Raw genomic sequence first — 22,881 nt, 5'->3', positions numbered from 1 at the left:
TACTTCCTTCTATATCTGCCTTTTCCCCAAGCCTATAATTTTTCCTTTGCTCCTTTTAATGTTCAATCTTCTCACTTTCAGTTCCCAACTGTAAGTTTATATAAAGTACATATTGTAACAGCATGAGCTACAAGAGACAGTAATCACACATTTTTAGGGAGAAAATGATTGCCATTCTGTTTCTGTTATGCTGATTTGCTCATTGTCTTCTGGAAAATGTAGCATAGTTGGCTTCGCTGTTTGGAAATGATCATACAAGGATATCTATGAAACAATTTCTATTTGAAATACTATATTGCTCTGAAGGGAAGACATTCAACAAAAGCGTACTGGTTTCTGATAATGTTGATATGCTATTTTCCAGAATGGCCATTACGGTCATGTGCAGACAAAGACACGTAAATAATCACCAAGAACAGGTGATCAAACAGATCCTTAATGTTGTTCCTGGATACTAGACTGTGATTTAAGTAGGTTCTTGGTGATGTCATCTCAGTGAATCCCTGAGAAGTAGTTACTCACCGGGAAAATCAGTCTGGTGCATTTGGATTTGCTCTGATCTTCTTAGCAGAGCAGAAAGTTGTGACACCAGCTCACTGCAGCACAAACACACAAAGCTCTTCCATCCCAGAGGAAATCTGAATGTCCCTGAGATGCTGGAGCTAGAGGGAGAGCCATGCAGCTATTTAGAAAAAGAATTTAGCTCCAAGGAGCTGATTCTGCAAACACTTTAGCATATGTACAGCTTTCCTTTACGAGAAACCTCAAAGAGCCTGCTGGTGTTGCTTCATGCAAGTCAAGTCAGTCATATGGCAAAGTGTTTACAGGATTTGGACTTACATTTTGAAACCATTTCAGGACCCTTATAAATAGGCGTTAGATAATCATAAATCCCCATTGTTTTCCAGCAGAAAAATAACAAAGAGGTTTATTCCATGCAACATTTATGTAATGATGTTACATTGTAACTGAGTCCACTGTCCATACACACAGAAGAGTTTGGATTCTCCATCCGTGTTTGATGCTGGGGGTTCCCATGTGCTGCTCATGAGTGGGACAGGAGAAGACCCCATTTTTTCTCCAGTCTGCTTTCACCCCCAGAAGTTCAACAAAAACAAAGTCAATCTGGAGTACAATTTTCTAAGACAGGATGAAGAATGTCTCATGGAGAGATGGGAAGAGCTCTATTTCTTGAACCCAGAAAAAACTGAAGGATACAAGAGAACAGAGCTGACATCTGTTTATCAGCAAAGGAAAGCAATGGATGACAAAGTAAGCAAAGGTTGAGCTTGACAGGAGTCATGAAAGGTCTGTGACAGTGGTCAAAACCAAGGCAAAGAGTGTCCCCTGGTCTTATGCTCCACAAAAACACAGCAAAGAGGAGGACCAGCCTGACCTGGCAAAGTCTGTTCCTGGAAGATCTCCAGTATTGCTGTGGTGATTAACACACTCGATTAGAAAGTCTGTCCTGTCATTATCTCTGCACTCCTCTGCAGTCTGGTACCAGTCAGCAGCATCTTTGTGGAGTTAGAAATGTAAGGATCTCCCTAGATTATTATGAAGGTAAAAGCAAACATAAGGGCAATTTGGTTTTCTCTGTTTTGTTTTACCATATCAAATTTACCAAGTATTTGGTGCTTGAAGGAAGTCAGCTGGAACAGGCAGGTGGGCTTTCAGGTGCCTTACCCCAGGAGCCGTACTTGGCTCTGTTTGCTTTAGGACACAGTGACTTTTTAAAGTTCTCCCAAGACAATTTAGTTCTGCCTTGACTTTATGTGCATGTCGTTTCATCATCTGAGGCCTCGTTTCATACATACGTTTATAATATGGGTTTCATTTCAATAAGCTGGGAAAGTAATAAATTTAAAGCTGACTAACAGTTGTTTTATGTGGCTGCCAACCTGCCAAGTAGCATTCTTAATTATTGCCAGGAAACTAAGTGTTTTGCAGCCATGTGTTTTACATTTGAGTGTAGTATGTCTTGTCAGCCCTCTCTGCTGGACGGATGGACAGGCCAGTAATTTCTGTGTGCAGAGAGGCCTACACTGGTGGGTGGTTTCTTTGTAATCAGGTAGGGATATCAACAACAAGATGATGGACGAGATTATCCCAAGCTGTCCCTCTTTTCCAAAAGCAAGCTGTCACAGAAAAGCTGGACAGAAGGGGTTAAACCTGAGCCCAAAGCCATAGTATTTTTTTGTTTAAGACTGTAGGGTAACTACTTATTAGAGTTGTCAGCAAAGAAAAAGCATAAATATATTATAAATTATATATGTTAGAATAAGATGGATGACTATTTTGTTCCTTCTGTGCACGATAGATTGAGACGCTGCTGTAAGTAGACTCTCCTTTTCTTTTTTCCAGACAAAACTCATTATTATTACACCAAAACAAGCAAGGGTTGCATGGCTTGATTTCTGCAGTCTGTGTTTAGGCTCCAAGATGTTGTCCCACACTTTGGAAATTAGCCAGTAAAAGAAGGACAGAAAATTAATACTAAAAAAGGAAGCACTGACCCAAACAGTTTTGTTGCATGTATTCTGCTCTCCAGAATGCTTTGAAGTCTGAAGAGAAACTTGACCGAGTCAGTTAAGAGTGCCTCCAGGTCCTTAATTTGCGCAACCAGCATTCGTTTTGCTGATCGTCATCACTGACCCTCGAAGAATTATAAAGGTCATATTTTCTTGCAGATAATGTAAGTCTTGAGCAATTTCAAAAAAATGGGATAAACATAAACACATTGCTAAAAAGCAAATTTTTGTGCCCAGTTCATTTTTTTTTTAATTTAATAAATTACATGCAAAAGTCAAATCGCGATTAAAGAAAGGCTCATCCCATGAGCATCTCACACAGTGCTGTAGGATATTATTCCCCTGCACACATGCATCTAATTTTAAAACAGTTCCCATTTTTCTCTAATATTTCAGAAAGTCTAATAGTGTTTACTGTTTTGTTGTTTGTTTTTTCTTTAAGTCCTGATGTTGTTTTGTTAAGGAGGCATTAGTTAGTGAATCATTATTCCCATTTTGGCATGTGAAAATCTGGAGTGTGCTTTTATCCATTTCCCAAGAGTGTGTGTTGGCACCATAGCAGAGGATGTCGAAGAAGTGTTTTTCAAAAAAGCAGATGTAGCTGCTTTGAGAGCATCTGTATTGGTGTGTTTTGTGGAGGGATTCCTACTAACCATTTTCCATTTAACCGAACAGTCGCCATGTGCCTCTCACAGGTGAGAACCTAGTTTGCAAATCCAGACTCAAGAGAAAATTGTCATTAAAGTGTCTGATGGCATTTCCTTCAATTCTTGTGACTTCTAACCTCTTGTCTGTCTCTTCCCAAATAAATAAAATTCTCCTGTAGTTTCAGATGCCACTTCCTATCTCAGGGCAAAATCTTTCATAGAGACCGTGGATGTGTGCAGGTGTTGAACGTTAACAGCATAAAATGCACTTCCCAGTATAGTCAACAGCAAACTCTCACTGATTTCAATGAGGTCAAATCCAGTTTTCCTTGGCATTCCCTTAAAAGGTATGCCATGCAGTTCACCATTCTCTAAATGCATGACTTGGCCCTTGCTCACCCCAGATTTTTCAAGATTCTCCATAGGAGTGCAGGCACCAGGGGACATAGGAAGGCAGCGAAGGGGATACCAGAGACAGGAGGTCACTGGTGAGACTGTCAGAGGCCAGAGACACCTGCACACAGGACCCAAGTCAGTATGCCATATGGAAAGCAAAGAATGGAATCCTTTTCTGAATGGCAACATGAAGTTGGTGTTACTTTTTTACCCTGTGCTGGCCTAACTCTGCTGCTTATATCTGCTATTTATATCAATAGCCAAACCTGAGACAGTGTGAAAATGCCTCCTTAACCTTTTAAACCTGGCACCAGGTCTCTTATATCACTATTTGCCCTCACCTCCAGGGTCACTTGCAAGGAAATGTAGTCTGGGACCACTGCAGAGCTGGCTGCTGTCACTGAGCTGCTGCAAGGCTGTAGTGTTAGTGCTTAGCTTCATCCATCCAGCCAAGGGCCAAAAAAAAAGCAAGTATAATTTGTCATTGAACAAGAGGACACTGGTCATGCTTGGAAGGCATAGCCTAATTTTGAGTCTGGAAGCTGCAACTAGTCAGCTTTATGTTACCTAATGCAACTTAAATGGGGCATTTCTCTGTTTCTTAGGGAGAACCATTTAAGAGCTCATGGTGCATCAAAGCATCTCAGGGAGGAATAGTTAACACGGCCCCTTATCTGCTGTCTGCTTCCTAAAGGCAGACCAGTTACTCCAGTGGCCACCACAGAGCCCAGCTCTGCCTGCAGGGACCAGAGGGATTGACTTCTTCCTTGGCTACCAGTTATCTTGGTATCTCAGAGTCAAACCAGATTATAACAAAGCAAACAAAAAAAGCCAAATCCTCTTGTATAAAAAAAAGCATATCTGAAATTATTCCCATGTGTGAGGTGCTGCTGCATGACACTAAGTGCAGCAGCCAAACCAGTAACAGTTAAATCCTCTGGATCCCCATAAAAATGCACAGTACACAAATACACAGTAAATGAAATGACTGAATTAGAAGCAGAGATAAGTGAAGGACAACACTGTGCTGTTCTGTGTTCAACAGCATTGCCAAAGTGCCAAGGCTTTTTGTCTCTTTCAGATAAAGGGATTTTTTACACACTTTTGCGAGTTTTCTCCAGTAAAATTTTTGGCAGCTGCTGACTACCTTCTTCTGTCTTGCTGCATCACTGACAGCCCAGGCTCTTCAATTATTTGTCCCTTGGCTAACTTCCCAATGAAATGTATACATTAATTTGCTGCTAAAGTTTAATTTTTATTACTACTGCTAATAGAAAAATCTTTCTGGCCTTAGCGATATGTAGGTGAAATTCACTGGCAGCAAAATCTCTTGCTGATGTGCTCATTGAACTAGGCTTCACAACGAAATAGGGTGAAACGTTCTGTCTAAAAGCTTGAGCTCCAGTGCTCAGTCCCATAAAGGACAGTAGAAAAGTAAAACAAGAGTAAAGAAAATGCCTTATAATACTCCAAGTTATTCCAAATTGGGGTGTCATAAAAAAAAAGATAATAGACTTCTTATCTAAAATCTAAAAATAGACTTTTTTACCCCGAGCAAAAATGACCTGTTGGTGTTTAAAATAAAGTTTATAGTATTTTTATTCCTTACTATGTAACTCATCTTTCAGCACCTGAGCCTGTGATTTACTCTAGGATGGTTAGACCCTTGACAGAGTCATCCAGATTAGATGTCACCGCCCAGATAGCATGATCCAATGAGGATACCGTCACTGCAGATCTATACATCACCAGGAATCATTGGGCCAGTTCCTCTCATGGGCAATATGATACACCATATTGTCAAAGCAAAAATGAATGTACTTCAGAAGTGCTCCCATAAGGATCCAGGATGTCCTTTCAGTGCAGTTACTTCTTTCTCATGCAACCCTCTCAAACTTTTATTTCATGATGGTTGTTGTGTGATTGAGTTTAGTGTATGAGTTCTCACAAGTGTGAGTAAAGACTACTTCCAAAATCATGGCTCCACCTGGCCCCAGTTTCTCCCTTCCCTTTCCCTACCTTGGTTTTCCATGCCCTAATGCATGTTCACCAGAGACCAGATGATAACAATGGCCCACACTGACTTGTAACGTTATCTTTCCTCCCACTCTTCGAAAATAGCAGCAGTAGAGGTGAAAGCCTTTAAAAACAGCACATGCACACACACATACACACAAAAAAAGGAGAGGATATTTGAAGGAAGAACTCACTCCCCTGTGGAGAGGGGGAACTGACATGCTTGTGATGTGGCTTTCAACGTGTCAGTGCCACAAGAGCACTAGGCAGAACTCTGCCATGTTGCAGTCCTCGTGGAGAGAAGGCAAGATTGTTTTTAATAGACAACATATAGGGAATAGAGCCCTGATTAAATCTCTCTGTTCTTTTTCCTTTTCCCTTCCCCTGTGGCTACCTTGCAATCAGTTTGGCAAATCTTACAGATTACAGATGTAGCACTAGCACATACAAAAATACGGCACAATAGCTGAGCGGGCTGCTTTGAAGATAAAGACTGACTTTAAATTCCACAATCCTGAGGGCTCTTGTCGCCTTGAAATCTGATTTCAAAGCTCAACACCACTGAAATGTCTTGTTGAGAGTGATGACAGCAGGCAGTGAAGTGTACACTGTATTGTCACCACCTGTGATTGGTGGCAAAGTGCATACTTTGGCTACCACATACTGATTCCTTAGTTGTGGGTTGCCTGTAATAATGCAAACAATAACTGCTGGCTAATTTCAGTCCTGTAAGCGCAATGATGAAGTATTACGTAAAGTCAGAAACCATGCGAGTTAAGTGGATGGAGTCCATTTTCACAGTTTTCAAGGGGCATTGAGAATGTTTTGTCAAAGTCTGTGGGAGAGAGGAAGAGGTGAACACCTTCCTCTTAATTAAGAAGAAATGAAAAGTCAGCAATTAATAAAAGATCAAGATGCATGGTACAGAATTAGGCTGCAAACATTCAGTTTGCTCAAGGAGGAGCTGCCTCCATGAAATTATCTCCAGTATCCTGCCCTTGGGCTGCACCATGCCATACAGGATCTGAATAGGGGAACATAGGAAGGCACACAGTAGAAGGACAGCAACCCAAGTCCCAGAACCATAGCTGAGATGCGGAAGATGTGTCTGCTATCATGAAAAAGAGAGGCTGAGAGTGACACAGTAATACTAATGGATATTAATATTTGATCTCTTTTTGATGAAATGAACTTAAATTCACACTCGTCAACAAGATTATGCAAGATATCTGAGCCTAAACAAGACAACACTCACAATGTAGTTACCATTATAACTATTTTTCTTCTAAGTGTAGGAGAATTATTGCTTCTGAAGATTCATTAGATTTGACATAAGGTGCCAATGGAAATGCACTACTTCTCTGCTTATTCTACTTACAGATATGAAAGCCAGAATTCTGAAATACCTATTCCTTGGCTTCAGTGAAATCTAAAGGGTGTTTGAAAGCATATATTTCAACTTTGCCAAATCTTCAGAAAGTTATTCAACATTCCTTTTGATTACATGTGCAATGGTTTGATTTTTTACATACTAATGCAAATGCATTGAGTGATTTACAGCAAACAAAATTCTAGCACAGGGGAGTTTGTAATCTAAACAGAGATGAAAATGAAGTAAGAAATGCTAAATATGACCAAGAAGGGAGATGGGCAATGCTTTCCAGCAACTTTGCTCCTTTCCACTAGTATTCACTACTGTAGAGAGTTGGAAGGAGCTGATGGAGTCCTGATGTGATTGAAGGTCCTACGGCCTGAGAAAGAGGAAGGCTCTGGACAAGGAAGAGCATACACCTGATACATCACCTTTACTCAAGAGGTAAACTACTGTGTAGGTTCAAGGGGTGGGAGAACCAGAGCAGGGGCAGCAAATTAGGGGAAAAGAACCACAACCCTTTAAATCTCCTCTCCACTGTAAATCTATTACTGGCAGCTGGAAGCCTTATGAGATGCATGTCACGAGATAAAACAATCCTGAAGGTTAAAGTACAAGAGAACTGATTAATCAAACAGTTTAAGCCTGGATCCATGTAAAAGAAAAATTACTTCAAGTCAGTTAAAAGGTCAGCAGAAAGATCTTGCTATGTTGGGAATATCTGCCCAGACAAACACTAAGCGATTCCTAGTGCAGGAAGCAGGGGACCGTGTCTCATCTAATGTGAGTGAAGGTGGCCAGGTGCTCCATTTTCATCGTGTTGTCATTCAGTGGCCAACAGTAAATGCCGATGACACTGAATACTTTCCTTTTTAACTAGCAAAGCCAAACAGAAACAGCTTCTCCTTGCTACCGGTTTCAAGGAAGAAATGCTTGACTCTAAAAGTACAGCGCTCTGTTTTCTTAATTGGCAAAGCAGATTGTGAAGGCCTGCCAACAGGAATCTTGCACTTCTACAGAACCTACAAGAAATTCTTATAAATGAATGCAGGTAAAGTATTGGTGCCTGTTTAACTTTTCACACGCAAAAGGACTCCTGTTGACCTCTGTTGTACTTGCATGTGTATATGTCTTTCTCACCCTAGCTATAATGTTTATTTATTAACATGGTGGAGGAAATAAGCAGAAAAATAATTAGAAATAAGCAGAAACTAAAAATAATTAGAAACAAGCAGAAACTAAAAATAATTACTCTTCTTCAAAGATAACACTTAAATACAATTATACAGTTTCATAATATTATACAATTTCATTTCTTTAGAATAGTTTTAATGGAAGTAGTTTTAAAAAAAAGTAAGTTAAACAGTTGTGACCAATCTTGAAGCTTATTAACTATTTTTTTTTCTTTTTCTTTTTTTTTAATAAATCATTTTGGTTTCCAATAGTCATCCTGACTGAGAACCTTTCTTTTTGAATAAAATGCCAAAGATTGTGACAATGGTCAAGTGTATACAACAAACGTCTCTGAGGTCAATCAGAAAGCCTCTGCCAGAGCAGGAAATAGTATACAAGTTTCCCTAGTGCTCAGGTTGTATTTTCTATCCCAAACTATTTTTCTCTTAGAAACACCTGACATCTTCTGTAAGAAATCTGTTCGTTTTTACTCTTTTTCACAACCTGAGATTTCATTATGTTTACTTTGTTTCACATTTTCTTATCTTCTACTCCAAATGTGGAAGGGAAAATAATTTGCAGTCTCAGAGGCTGGGAACTGCAAAGTAATTTTCTTAAATCTTAATCTATGTCTGGTAATGGTGGCCATTTCAAGGATCCCTTGGAGAATTACTGTCTTATAAAATACTTTACATAGCTGTCTGTCCACAGCTTTTCCTTTCTGAAAAAAAAAAAAAAAAAAAAGGGTAAATTATCATTTCAGTGTCTACTGCTGCAGCTACTGGGAGCAGTAAACCTCAGTTACGTTGCCTCATGGCATATGAATCAATACGAAAAAAAAAACTGATGCTAAAATATGCTGAAACTCTTTTATAATGCAATCTAAAAAAAAAAAAGGGCAGTGAATGCAGTGAACAAACACTGCAAACCCCAGAAAAAGTGGATCCATCTCAGACTGTTTGGTCACAGAAGTTCTTCTGGGCAGTCACCAAGACTTGCTGTGGAGAGAAAGAGAAAAATGCATTTCAAGAGGGCAATTTGTCTTCTTATCTTAAGGTAGGTCAAAACACTGCCCATACAAAGAATCGTAGAATCACCAAGGTTAGAAGCCTTATGAGATGACCTCCAAGATCATCTAGTCCAACCACCCACCTACCACCAGTATTTCCCCACTAAACCATGTCCCTGAATGTGGGAGTAAGGCCAAGCTGCAGTTTGCTGTTCTGAAGCAGAGATTCATTTTCACTGAATCATTGCTTGCAGACACAAAATGAATACCAAGGAAAGCACCAACATCAGCCTCTTTTCTGCAACACTCCCATCCTTCTAGAAAAACTCCATTGCCCATTGTGTTTAACTCATCCCACATTTTTCTATAGCTGGAGAGCTTAGCGAATTCAGCACAAATACAATGAATCAGAACTGCACAATCACAAGCATTTGTCAACTCCACTGCTGTTGCAGTGAAGGCAATGGGCTTACTCTACTACTGTATTTGCAGGATTAGACTTTTCAAATGTAACAGTTGTAATAGTTGTATTTTGGTTTTACTATGGCAACTGTTTTCTGAAAGACTAATTTTTTCTATGCAGATCTTTTTTAGGTCAACATTTTGATGATCTATTGCTCTGTTTGTAGTTTAATAACAAAGTGCTTGTAATATAGCCAAATTGCAAAGTGAATGTGTTGGTAACGTTCTTAATGAGTATAAATACACTAATGTTTTTTAGAAATATTTCCTCTGTAACCTTGCTTTAAATACAAAGCTCTAAATATAAAAAGTAAAAAGAAACCAGTGCACGACATTTATCACTGCCCATGTTGTTGTAGATCATTGTGCTTTTCACCTACAGATCAATAAGGAGGAGGAGAACTCACAGCAAAATTGCAAGCGCATTAAGGCTATGCTTTTTGCCTGAAAACATAGTTGAATCTGCCAGGGGATGAGACTTACATTACTCAGAAAGTGATAAATGCTCACCAGTGCAGATATTTTTTGAAGGTGCTCTTCTGTCATTAAGGTTTTTATAACTTTGATAAACTCATATTTTTTAGGCATTTGAAGAAAGTTCTATAATCTGGAGAAATATTATCTCTGGTTGCCAAACTCCATTGGTTATATATTTGTCTGGCCCAGTGAATCTTTCCAGCTGTAACAACAACAGCATCTGCAGAGTTGTACATTTGGGCATATATGTATTATATACACATATATTGCTCTATGTGTAACTTTCCTTAGATATGCATGTGAGTGTTTGTGCACTGTAATAATACATCATTTGTCAAATCATTTTCATGCTCATGCACATAATTCCAATTAAAATGAAGTTCTACTGTGCTATGAGGTTAGTATGAGAAAACATCTTTACATTAAATAGAATTGGCTTGATTCCAAATGTGTTCAGCCTATATATCAGAAATATTTCTCCTTCATGATGGTGTGCACTTCATTGTCCAGAATAGTGCTTAATAGAAAAGAGTCATGGAATCACAGAATCATTAAGGTTGGAAAAGACCTCTAAGACTTCTACAAGCTTTCAAAGGTACCAATCTAAAACCATTGATCTCCTGCTGTAGGAAGAGTACTGGAACACTTAAGATTTAAACACAAATCAGAGAATGGGTAAGAGAGAATGGATCCCATCCCTGGGAAGGATTCTGAAAAGCATAGCATCTTCTGGCCACAACTCAATAAAGTCAGACCTATTATTCAATAAAGTAATATTCTGTATATGTGACTTTAAAGGTAAACAAGCAAAATAAAAATATTTCTTTTATGGGAATTCTATTTACATTATGAAAGTAAATTTTTTGTTTATTTGCCAAGGTATTGTTTATTTGCACTGAATAGGTAAAAGTTGAAACACCTATCAAAGTTATACACTTCAAGTAAATGTATGCATATTAATGTTTTAGTATTAGACAGATATGCCTATATAGGAAGCTGGAAGACTGTTCTAGGACTCTTTTGGAATAAATAGTTGTTTTTAAAATGAAAGTATCCTGATCATTTTCAAGTAAACTATATCACTACTGTCATCCTTTATGTTTCCGTTAAACATTTCACTAGAACAGGGTCTAGTGCTTTGTATATCCTTGATCTGGACATATTTTTCAGTGTCTACAGATCATGCTGTCACCAATGACAGTTTTTCCTCCCAGAACAAGAGTTTGGTTGAGATATGCTATCATCATTCATTTTGGCAAAATAGACTTAGATGGTCTGGTGTACCCGCATGCATGAACCAGATGTTCTAAGAGCTAGAGCACAGTTTGTGTTTCCTCATCTAGAAGCTGTGAAATCAGAACTGATCCTCTGGGATCTGTCCAGTGATATTCATTTACCCGTGAGCCAGAGTACCCAGGGCAATTGGGGATGTAGATCAATGAGGAAGATGATGGCAACTTTCCAGAGACCCTTTGCTTCCCTGTGGAGGTGAGGAGCTAGGTTTGCAACCAACATCCAGCTCAGCCTCTTGCTGTTGGCCTCAGCAGAACTTCAGGGCCTGGGGTGACGCGTTGTTGAAGTCAGGGCTATAGCAGGGCCTTCCGGGAGCTTTCATCCAAGTGTTCACAGTCTGTGTGTGATGCTGAGGCCATAGAATGATGAACCCAGGTTAAAGGAATTTAAAACTTGTTTACTATTGGAATAAATTGCATTTTGTCAGATCAGAAAATGGAAGTATTTGAGGGAAAATGTATCTCAAAAGCAAAATATCAAATATTAATTTATTTATATGAATGGATGGGTGTGAATAATTTTACTGTTTCTTATTACTTTTAATTATTATTATTCAAAATAATTATTGGTACCTGTACATTTCTCCTAAAAATAATTCTGGGAGGTAGAAATGATGAGAAATTTCAGTTCCCAACAGGAAATTCTTTATATATGGAGGTGCATGCGAAAAAGAAAGAGTAGTAAAGATACAAAAAAGTGTTTTATATATCATTTATTTTGCTACATTTATTCTGTTTTTAATTATGACAAGAGCTTAGGTCTGATTTTCGTAAATGACACAAAATGATAAATAAACACAACTGTTTAAAATTGCATAGAAAATAAGCCACTCATAGACACCAGTTACTTTATAGCAAATCTTCATAATATTTTTCCTCCTATTCTCATGCTTACTGATGGTTTTGAGCATACATGGTGAATGAAATTTGCTTGTCCTGCAATGGACGTTCCGACCTGCACTGTGTTCACTGTCCTGCTCCATCAACTGGTGCATTATTTGGCTCCCGCATGGGTCACCACTCACATGGAAAAAAAAAGAAATTGTAGTTGTTCTGATGTTTATTTTTGTGGAATGTCTTTTCTAACTTGACACCACCAGAAAGATTGCTGTTATCAGTGCTCAAATACCAGTCACTCCCTTATGAAGCAAGAAAAGATACACCGAGCGGTCCCAGGGACCAAGGAAACTTTGGCATTTCATCAGTTTCAGGGCTAGAATTTCACTGTCAAGCTCACTATCTGTCGGGCTCTCATAGATAAACAGTAGATAGGAACTCACAACACATTCCTTTCATGTTCACTAATTTCAGAAAGAGTCTCTGCAGTCTAACACCAGCACATCCCTTGAAGTCCTATCTCTCTGCGTGTATCTTTGGCAGCCATGTAGTAATTAGTAAAACAGAGCAAAGATATTTTACGCCACTCTGTCCACTCAGCTCTGCTGTTACGAACAAATGCTGCAAGTTTTGGCTGGGAATGGCATCTCACACTCTCTGCTTGGATTATAAATCCCTATTTACATCTGAAATTCTTTTAAATTAGTTAAGATGTAAACCATAACTTCAAATGATAAGGGACTTTCACTATGGTTATTTTTATCTTAAGGAACTAAATAAGTTTATCTCCTCTGGATTTAATGGAAGTCTAAGAAAACATATTAAAAATGAAATTAAGATAAATAGAATCCTGTTATCACTGCCTCCTCTTACTGAAATTAAATAACATACTGTGAGGAAGTACTGTTTCTTTCTGGCTAACATGGGGCAGGGGTGTCTTTCTATAATATTTAGGCATACGTTCTTGGTAATCTGCTTAAAGCATTCTTTCCTTCCAGACTAGATTGCATCACTCTCACTCAAAATAATGGACACATCACAAATGGTCCTGCTGCTTGCAGTTAGCTCATCTGTTAAGAGCACAATTCACACATACATGCATTACATGGGCACTGTAATATAGCTCTTATACTGTACAAGAGATGCTTAGGCCTTTAAATATATGCCTTATCTTCATTGACCAAGTATTTTATATGATTTTCCTGCTTTAGGAATCAGTCACACAAATACTGCTGAAACTACTTCCTGAGCATCTCCACAAGCAGGAAGTTACTAAGAACCCAACCTGAGACTTAAGTAGCTTCTGACTTCACTAATGATTTTGACCTGAATTATGAATGAGCCAACAGTAGTACTTGCTTTATATTAAAGTCATAGTTTATTATGATGGGAAAAATATTCCACTAAATATTTAACTTGAAAATATGCTGAATGGATCATCCCAGAATTCCTGGGAAAAGTTGTCCATAGGTAGAGGTGAAAAGAACAAACCAGAAGAGGAATGTGAAAAAAAATCTCAAAGTTATTAAAGTAGGAATCTGAAGAAGGGCATTCAAGAAGACTTAAATATATCTAAAACTTTGTTTTATGTGACCAAAGTCTTCAAATACAGTACAGGTAGAAGGAGATACCTTATGCTAAAGGAAAGCTGCATTTTGCTTAGACTACATTAACTGCCATTAGCATAAAATATTAGAGACAAAAATCCCAAAGATACTGAAAGCCATCAGTATGAGCTACTTGCTACTGCCACTTACCCCATCTCACAAGTTGCAGAGCTACTTTGTCACCCTCTAATTTGGCTCTTTTATTTCTGAAGTGCACAAGATAAAGATACTGTGGAGCCATTCCTCCTAGGTCATGGGGAAGAGCATTCCCCTGGCAAGATGCCAGTTCCAGGGTCTCATCACACCTCTGACTTCTCTGTGTAAATAAGGCAGGAATCTGCCTGCTTCTCCTTTATTCCGTGAGACAGGAGAGCAGTGGTATTTGCTGGCACAAACGAGGAGACGGATGAAGCATGGTGGCAGCCTCAGCCTGTTGTCCAGTGTTGATCTAAAAATGCTTAACCTTGTGCCAAACACCCTGCATTAAATGAAAAGGAAAAAACAAACAAACAAAACAAAAAAACAAAACAAAAAAACCCACCTCAACCAGCAGATAATTCTTTCAGCTCATTCTGCTGACTGTAGTTTAGAATGGATTGCTGTTTTTAAAGTATTACAAATCAAGTCATAAGCGGGCAGTGACAATTTCTTTTATTCTCTGATCCCTCCCATCTGAGGAGATCTGCAGGAAAATCTAAATCAAAAGCAGAAAGTAAGGCTGATGGCCTTCATACATCACCTTGCCCCTCACTACAGTAAGGCAGAACATAATGATTCATCATCTGTTATGAAGGAACTTGCTACGATCTTCCTGTCTTTTATTTAATGTCCATTTTAAAGCTTGAATCCCAACTGTACAATTATAAGGAATGCCTGAGCACTTTGCGTATCTGTTGTAGTTCTTTTTGTCCTTCTCTGCTGAAGTTTAGCAACACTGTTCCCAATCTGACTGTAGTCATTAGAAAACTTTAATTGTCCTACTTCCACAGGGGAGACGGATGTTGCTCGGGAAGGCATCCCGCATTTTCTTCTGTCTGCTCTAACATAACACTGCTGGTGGTCTGGTAGGATGAGTGCAGTACATTTTTCATATTAAGTCACTGACTGTGAGGGTCTGATCAAGCTGCTTGTGACATGTAAAGAATCCCCTTTTGAGTCAGTTGATATATTACAGCCTCTGCAAAAACTTGTTCATCAAAGCTTTTCACAGTAGATAGTGAATAAATGTTCTTCTCATGCTGTTATTACAAGCAGGTCAACTTCATTATCCTGATGAGGAGATGAATAAGGAGGAGTGGTTTCCAAGAGCAAACCTCTCAACTAAACCCATATAAAGCAATAATATTTCACAGTTGACAAAAATAGAATAGTGTCTGATGGGTCTCATGGGAAGTTAATTAAATCATCACCCTCCATGGTCCATCAGTCAATATCCAACCAACAACATTACTTAACCCTTCTGGTTAAGGGAATGTGCCTGCCAGTGCAGTCTTTTGCTTGTGGGCTTACAGATTCTCGTCTTTTGGCTTTCATTAATACCCTTTACCATTCTGAGGAAAGGAGCATGGTGGATTATGCAAACGAATAAGGGGTGTTTTAGATGTTAGTCATTAAAAACAAACAGAAAATAATCACCAAACAAAGTAGTCACATTGTTTTCCAGTGCTACATATTGTGGGCAAAATGTCGACAAAATGCTTTATTTATAAACAGATACTCATGTAGGCCTACCAATCTAATATGTGCTGTTCCTTAATGGTAAGAGTTTTCGGTTTCAAACCGGGATGGAGATGTGCTGGATTGACAGTTTATTACAATACTATTCTTCAGTATCCAGGTCTGCTCAAAATCACTGCGCAAAAATGCTAAGTGAATGCATTTTCTGGTGTGCCATCATCTCTTACACATCCACTACCTCAGTGTCTGCAGGGATTTTTCCCAGGGCATTTGTGGAATGGATTAGACCTTGGCAACATGACTGTAGCACTAACACATGACATGAGTGTGTGATGAGGCACACTTTAAATTGTGAGTGAGATGAGATTACGGGCATACGTGGGTTGTATCCTTTAAATCAAAGAGCCTTAGGTCATATGTTTCATAAAGGCATACGGATTATTTCTGTTCTCAAATTCATTTGTCTGGGGGAGTACCTAAAAGTACAGGGAGGGCAATATGGAGAAGCCCCTACAGTCAGCTACAACCTCCTTCTTTAACACTGGTGAGACACAAGGTGAGATTTTACGGCAAAGGGAGGGACACTTCTGTTGCATTTGACTTCATATTAATCAACCCATTTAAGGCTAAGCCCCAACAGACAGAAGGGGAAGTCATTTACTGCATTGGGCGTGATATGTGAGGTGGCATAAGAGAAGGAATCTTTTCTTTCCTGTTTGCAAGGAAAAAGTAATCTGATTGCAGCTTCTCTCAGAGGAAAGCAGGGCATTTTTACATCTGGTAATTGAACTTATTAACACTGCCCTGTTCTCCCTAATTTCTAGTGTGCTGAGTGAGAATTGTTCCACTTTGGAAAGTTTATCACTTCAACTGCATTAGCACTATTTAAGTAAATCTTTGAGAATTCACAACTTCCATTCTGCTTCAGTAATGAGGGACAAGCCTCAGCAGCCTGGGGCTGAGTTCTGCACTCTGTCAGTATCTGGCACTCGTCTCTTAATGAGGAACCTTACAGACTGCTATTACGGCAGAAGGAAGGAAGTGCTAAAATTGCCAGCAATAATAAGGCATCTCAAACTCTCTGGTTTATGGAAAGGATCTAAACAGCTACAGCTTGGTAACATTAAAATATTTTTATTAGGAAGAGAAATTGTTGGGAGATGAGCTGAATTGAGCTGCAGCCTAAAAGTTGAATTATTTCTGTTCCACTAGCTTAAAACTCATTGGTCTTGCAATATTTAACTATTCCACACATTTCTTTTTGGCCTTTGGGGAAATATAACTGGCTTTAAAGCAACACTGAAGTATAATTCTGCCTGCACAGGTGACTTTATAAAAGTGGCACCTTCTTACTCTTTTTTTTTCCCCCAGAGAGCATGTTTTTTACTGCTTTTTATTATCTCAGTACTGTATGGCTAGCAAAATGCAGAGAGCAATATCATGCATCGAACTGATACTGTCCAAGTAAAATGATTCTGCAAATACCACTGACAACATCATTTCATCAGCAGTGTGTTTGCTACCAGGAAAAACAGCCTTTCTGTCTTTCACTTGCAAAGCAGGATTTGGAAAATGTTTGACTGGGTGTGTATCTGCGGAAAGGGAGTGAGAGGGAAGAAAACAGCACTGGAGGGTGAAGCTGTGGCCCAGTTTTAAGGAAGGATAGCCATCAAATCGCTGCTGTTCTGCCTTTTAAAGAGTAAATTTTCAACTCCCTTTTGGGTAAAGAAATCAATCTCTACCAAAAATTATCATTTACATTTTGATTTAAAAATATGAATAATATTTATTTGAGCCGTTGTCTAAAAGATCCAAAGAAAAGCTGCCAGTCCTTATGAAGATACTTTGTGCTGATTCGGTGTCAGATGTCCACACAAAATGATCACATTTCTACTGCTTCTAAGACAGAAAAAAATCAAGTTTGAAGCTACCTAATTTTCAGTGAGCATGTCTGGTGAGGAGGGCTGCTAGTGAAAGCATCACTGCATCTGGCCATTCCCCACTCAAGAGCATAAAATCACAAAATCATAAAATGCCATGTATTGGAAGGGACCTTAAAGCCCGTCCTGTTCCAAGCCTCTGCCATGGGCATGGTTGCCACCCGCTAGATCAGGCTTTCTATTTCAGCCTGAGAAAAAAGACAGCATCAAACACTGTGGGATCTGATGTGAGGCGTAGGATTCCCAGTGTTGAGCACGTACTGCTTTTTCCTACTGAATGCAGGAGAATTAGCTCTGTGAAAGAAACACACAATCTTTGTTAAGCAAAAAGTCAGGTCATTTTAAACATTATTTTTCTCTGTATGCAGCGTAGGCAGGGGGATGAGAGTTTTCTCTTGAACTGAAGTTCCTTTCCATTTGGCACTTGAATCCTTCTTATATCAGGCCAAGAAAAAAACAGGTGTTCATTAAGATTTTAAAATGCAGACTGGTATAAATGTACTGAAAAACAAGAACGGGCTCTGAGGAGTCAGATCAGCTAGCTGAAGGCTGCATTGGGCAGAGTCTTCTAGCACTGGCCAAGGCTCAGATACAAAGGGTAGGTTGATACTAGAAGAATCACTGCTCATGAGAAAGTTCACAGTGATGGCCCCTAACTGAGAAAGCCCTTTCACCAGTTGCAGAGTGTTTGACCTCAGGAACTGACAGTGAGCGTGGCACTGCTGATCTCAGCTAATGTGCCAGGGTACAGGTTGAGAGGCAGCCTTTGAGATAATGGCGTGCTATCATCAGTGCATTACAGCACGGCACAGTGTCCCTGCTTCCACTGCTTCTAGTGGTCAGCAGGCAGGAAGGTACAAGATAAAAGAGCAGCATCTGTTTTTCTACTTCATTACATGGCAAAGACATACAGTTCTCCTAGCAGAAATGAGGAAGAAACAATGTTTTAATTGAACAGTCCCTAAGTAGTCTCAGAATAGTCTTTGAGCAGAATTTTAAAAAGTCCAGAACAGTTAGCTAACACTTCAGCATAAATACTTGAGCATTGGTTTAGCTGCACACTAACTGCTGCATTATATATAGATATATATAGATAAATAGATAGATATTGCGCAAATTTGTTTTAAAATGGGAAAATAATGGCAAATAATTATTCGCATGGAAGACTTTTTAATGAAATATCAGGAAATTCCATAGTTCACATTTTTAAATCTTATTTTTGTTCCTCGATAAATGTAACAAACTGTTTAAAAATTATTAGGGAAACAACATTCCCTTTTTAAAAAATGAAACAAAACTCTCTACCCCTCTTCTGTTGGATCCCTTTCTTGAACACAATTATGTTATAATAAAAATCAAAATGGAATATTAGAAATAAAGATAAGTAAAAATGTAAATGAATTTAAAAGAATAGTAAAAGAAAATAATAACTTATTTCAACATTTAAAAATCATCATAAGAGAGAGAAAAAAAGAGGAAAATTAAGAAGAAACAAAACAAGATCTTCAGAAACTAAGCATGTTTCAAATGCAAAATTAAAGAATCATTTAAAAGAAAGCATCCTTAATTTTTATTTCCAAAGCCAAGAAAATAAGTTTTTAATGAAACAGATGGAATGAATTTTCTTTTAACAAATGTACAGAGGAAAAAAAAAAAAATTAGGCCATCTCCACGTGGTTCACAAACCTGAGAATCTCCATTTTCTCAGTGCTACACCTCTCTGTTCCCAGTAAATTTGACCTTTTGCAGGAACAAATTATCCTTGCTTCCGAATGACTGCACCTTGCTGCAAAGGCAGGCAGGTTGTCCCATGCAGCTCTCAGCCTGCCAAGGTGCAGCTGAAGCAGACACTGTCCCATAAACAAATGCTGCTTTGGTTCTCTTACTTTTTGCTGTGACAGGAAGATTATTTGTGCCCTGGTATACCCAGAAGAAATTGCCTTTGTTTTAGTTTCAGTTGAAGGTACAAGCGCTCATTGCTTGAGTGGAAAAAGCCTTTGTTAGTTTTTAGGTTCTGTTTTCCACAGCGCCAAGAAAGTCTACCTTTGAACTCTGTAAAAGCGGATAAAATTTTGGCAATGGGAGTGGAACTGTAAAACAAACAACATGCTCAGAATAAGTTAGTATGTGTCCTAGTTAAAGAACATGGAAAATGAGAATGATAAATGGAGAGTTAGATTAATAGTCTCTCCTGCCATTATACAAAAGTGAACAAAACAATTCAAATGACAATATTCGGAGGTATGATTAGTACCTATGGTTGTAGCATTTTGTTCGTAGTAATGAGCAGAGAAATATGTTTGCCTGCCACTCATAGGAAAGTGAATGCAATATGCAATACCTGGACTATACGAACTAAAATGAAGCACAATCATCTAGTGCAAGTGCTTTAAAAATTAAATTGTGCAAGAAAGTATCAGGAAATATTTTGATTTGATTTTCTTGGTCAAGGCTGCTAGTCTATGGGAACTTAACAGGATGATGAGTTTGGGATAGAGCCTCATTGACCTTGTCCACAAACAGAAATGACTTGTATTTCAGGAAAGTTGTATTGTAAGTGGGTCATGCTGGGCCAAATTTGCAGTCTGTGAGTAGGGCGCTGAACATACTTAGAAAGGGCAACTCATTTAATTGTATGTTTTTTCTCTAAGATAAAAGAAGAAACACACGGTTTTGATCTTCTCAGCTCTCATGTTGTACAGTTTGCTCTTATGCTTCTGTATTTCTTCTCCATAGGGTTGAATTTTGCTAAGAAAGCTTCAGAAATTAGTTGCCTATTCCAAAGTTATTTTTCAGCTTTATCTACTAAATATACTGTAACCTGTTTGGGTGGGGATAACTGTTTTGCAAGTACTCATGTTTAGATGTGTTTTGTAACTGACCTACAATGAGCTGAAATGATGGCACCTAGGTCTAAGGTGCAAATAATAATAAAAAAAAAAGATGATAAAGTTAAATTAAAAAAAAAAAAAAACAAACCTTAAATATATCTAGCTAAAGAAATATCTTTCCTAAAGAAATGCAATTTCTAATGGCAGGGACAAAATGAATGACTAGAGATCCCAAAGTGGTATGCAGACTTTACCTGAATAAAGCCAATATTAAAGTCATCATAAGCACCCTGTGGAAAATAAGAAGTAAATTCTTCATTTCTGTCTTCCCTGGTAGCCACAGTGACTCACTATATATATGCCAAATAGTTTGTGAGTTGGAGATGCCAGTCGAGTGGGAATAAATATCTAGGGATGGAGCTGATCATTCATCCTGTGTGTAGCAAATTAGCTGACTAGTAAAAGCAGATGAGCTCATAAATGAGAAGGAAAAAAAAAAAGTAGGAAAGTATTAGTTCATTGTTTTCCATTCTGTGCTGTCAGAGATGTCAGTGCCTAAGCCAGCCTTCTTAGGCTGTAGTAGAGGTAGCACACTGAAAACACTCAAAGCTGTCAGAGAAAACAAACCCAGCCATTTCCCAACTCGGGAGCTGGACTCTACCCAATGATTTTGTTTTGAATCAAAAGCAAACTCCCACATCTGGTACACTAACAAGCTTATGAGATCTTCTGCCTCATAAAAATGTGTGACCCCAAGAAAGCCAGGAAAAAAACCTCCATATATTTCAGTCCAGGATATTTGTTCTCATTAATTTGAAGATTCAGGAGTTTTATTTCATGATGTATTCCTGAAAGTGAGAAAGCAGAAGGAAAATGTACTGCAGATACATTATCACTTCTAAGCCATGTACCATGTCTGCTATTAACAGAATTCTTCAAAGGTTTTCTGCCACAAAGCAATACATTTCATTAAAGTAAGTCTTCAGAAAGCTCTTGGAGCAGCCCAGGAATCTGCTTGCTCTTGCTTATATTCACTAACACACTCATACACATGTGCTGCACTCAGAGATCAAGAGACTTGTCATCCACTGCTGTTACGTAGTCCCACATCAGCAGTCCTCTGAGAAGCCACTGCAAGTACCATATCAATACATGGTCTTGCCTCACTCATTTGCTTGTGCCAGGTCTAATTATTAGAGAATTTTCCCTTACCTGAGTCTTCTCTTCACTATTACCTTTATTACTCATTACTATTATTAGTCTTCGTAAGTTCTCAGACGGACCTATCAAACTGTATCAGAGCAATGAACTTTATCTGAAAGACTCTGAATTATTTTCACTTTGGTCTTGTGGTTTTGAGTATTCCTTTTTGCAGTTCAAAAAAACAAAGTCTTATTAACTACATTCAGGTTGCAGATTGTCACCAGGTTATCCAAAGACACCAGCTTCCTTCCTTCCCAGCTCGAAGAACTTGTGATAAGTTTATTTACGTATTTATCTTCTTCTTCAGTAGTATCAAAATTGTTGCCCTAGATCCAGGAGAGAGGAAATTTTGGGATTCCTGTCTCACTGATAAATGGTGTTTGCTCTTGCATCCCTCATTCCATAAAGATGGTTGGACTCCAGCCCAGCTGATTATTTGCATGCTCAGAAGACATTCTCATCTGCTTTTCCCCTTCTATATCTTTGAACATGTTTCCCATGCAGGTTGCATTTGCCTTTTCTTTTTCTATCCTAGTTTCAGTTATGATTCCCATTGATCCTGGGTTCTTGTTTCTATCTTGTTGATATAGTTCTATGGTGTTCAAAATGTATAACATTCTTTGAAATGTCTCCATGTATGACGAGCTTGGAAGAGGGGCTTGGACCATACAGTTTACTTGCTTTTTTATTAATTTCTACTTTATTCAGGGTCTCAAGGACTGCAGCCATATTTCAAACTTCTGACAGCACCCTTGGAAAAAAAATTTTCTTAAATTTACTGTGTTGACTGCCACAACACTGTTTATTGTGTCTTCCAAAAACAATAAATTTTGACTGGAGTCAGTGTGGTACCTTCTTGTCTGTCTGAAGTTTGCCCAAATATAGTAATAAGTTATCACCATAAAAATTATTGGATTGTACTGTAACAAACTTACGTCTTCACAATCTACCTCTGGTTTACTGAAGTTTTCATTCGGATACTATAAATAAGAAGTGATAAAGAAATAGTTTTCAAAATTTTTTACAGATAGTCCCTTGTGGACTTACATCTTACATTGTCTGAAGAGTCTCCATGGCATATTTTAATTGCTACAAATAAATTGAAAGCAAACATGATTCATTTAACAGCTGTTAAAAGTGCATATCTCCTCAACGAGATGAAACTGAAAACTCAGAAATTGGGGGAAAGATGGGGCTTACTAGATAATTCTGTGCTTGCTAAACTCTGGTTTCCTCTGGAACTTCAGCATCATATGGGCAGTTACAGAGTGCTAAGATAAAACAGAACACTGAAGCTGTCTTATGAGCTAGATACTAGTCCAAATATCACACCGTATCTCCATCCCAACAGCACTTCATGTATCACTTCTCACCTTATAATATCATCCTTTGTGAAAGGATCTTCAGGCAG

The sequence above is a fragment of the Meleagris gallopavo genome, chromosome 2, assembly GCF_905368555.1.
Source record: "Meleagris gallopavo chromosome 2, MGAL_WU_HG_1.1, whole genome shotgun sequence".
In the NCBI taxonomy this organism is placed as follows: Eukaryota; Metazoa; Chordata; class Aves; order Galliformes; family Phasianidae; genus Meleagris; species Meleagris gallopavo.
This window is presented reverse-complemented; position numbering follows the sequence as displayed.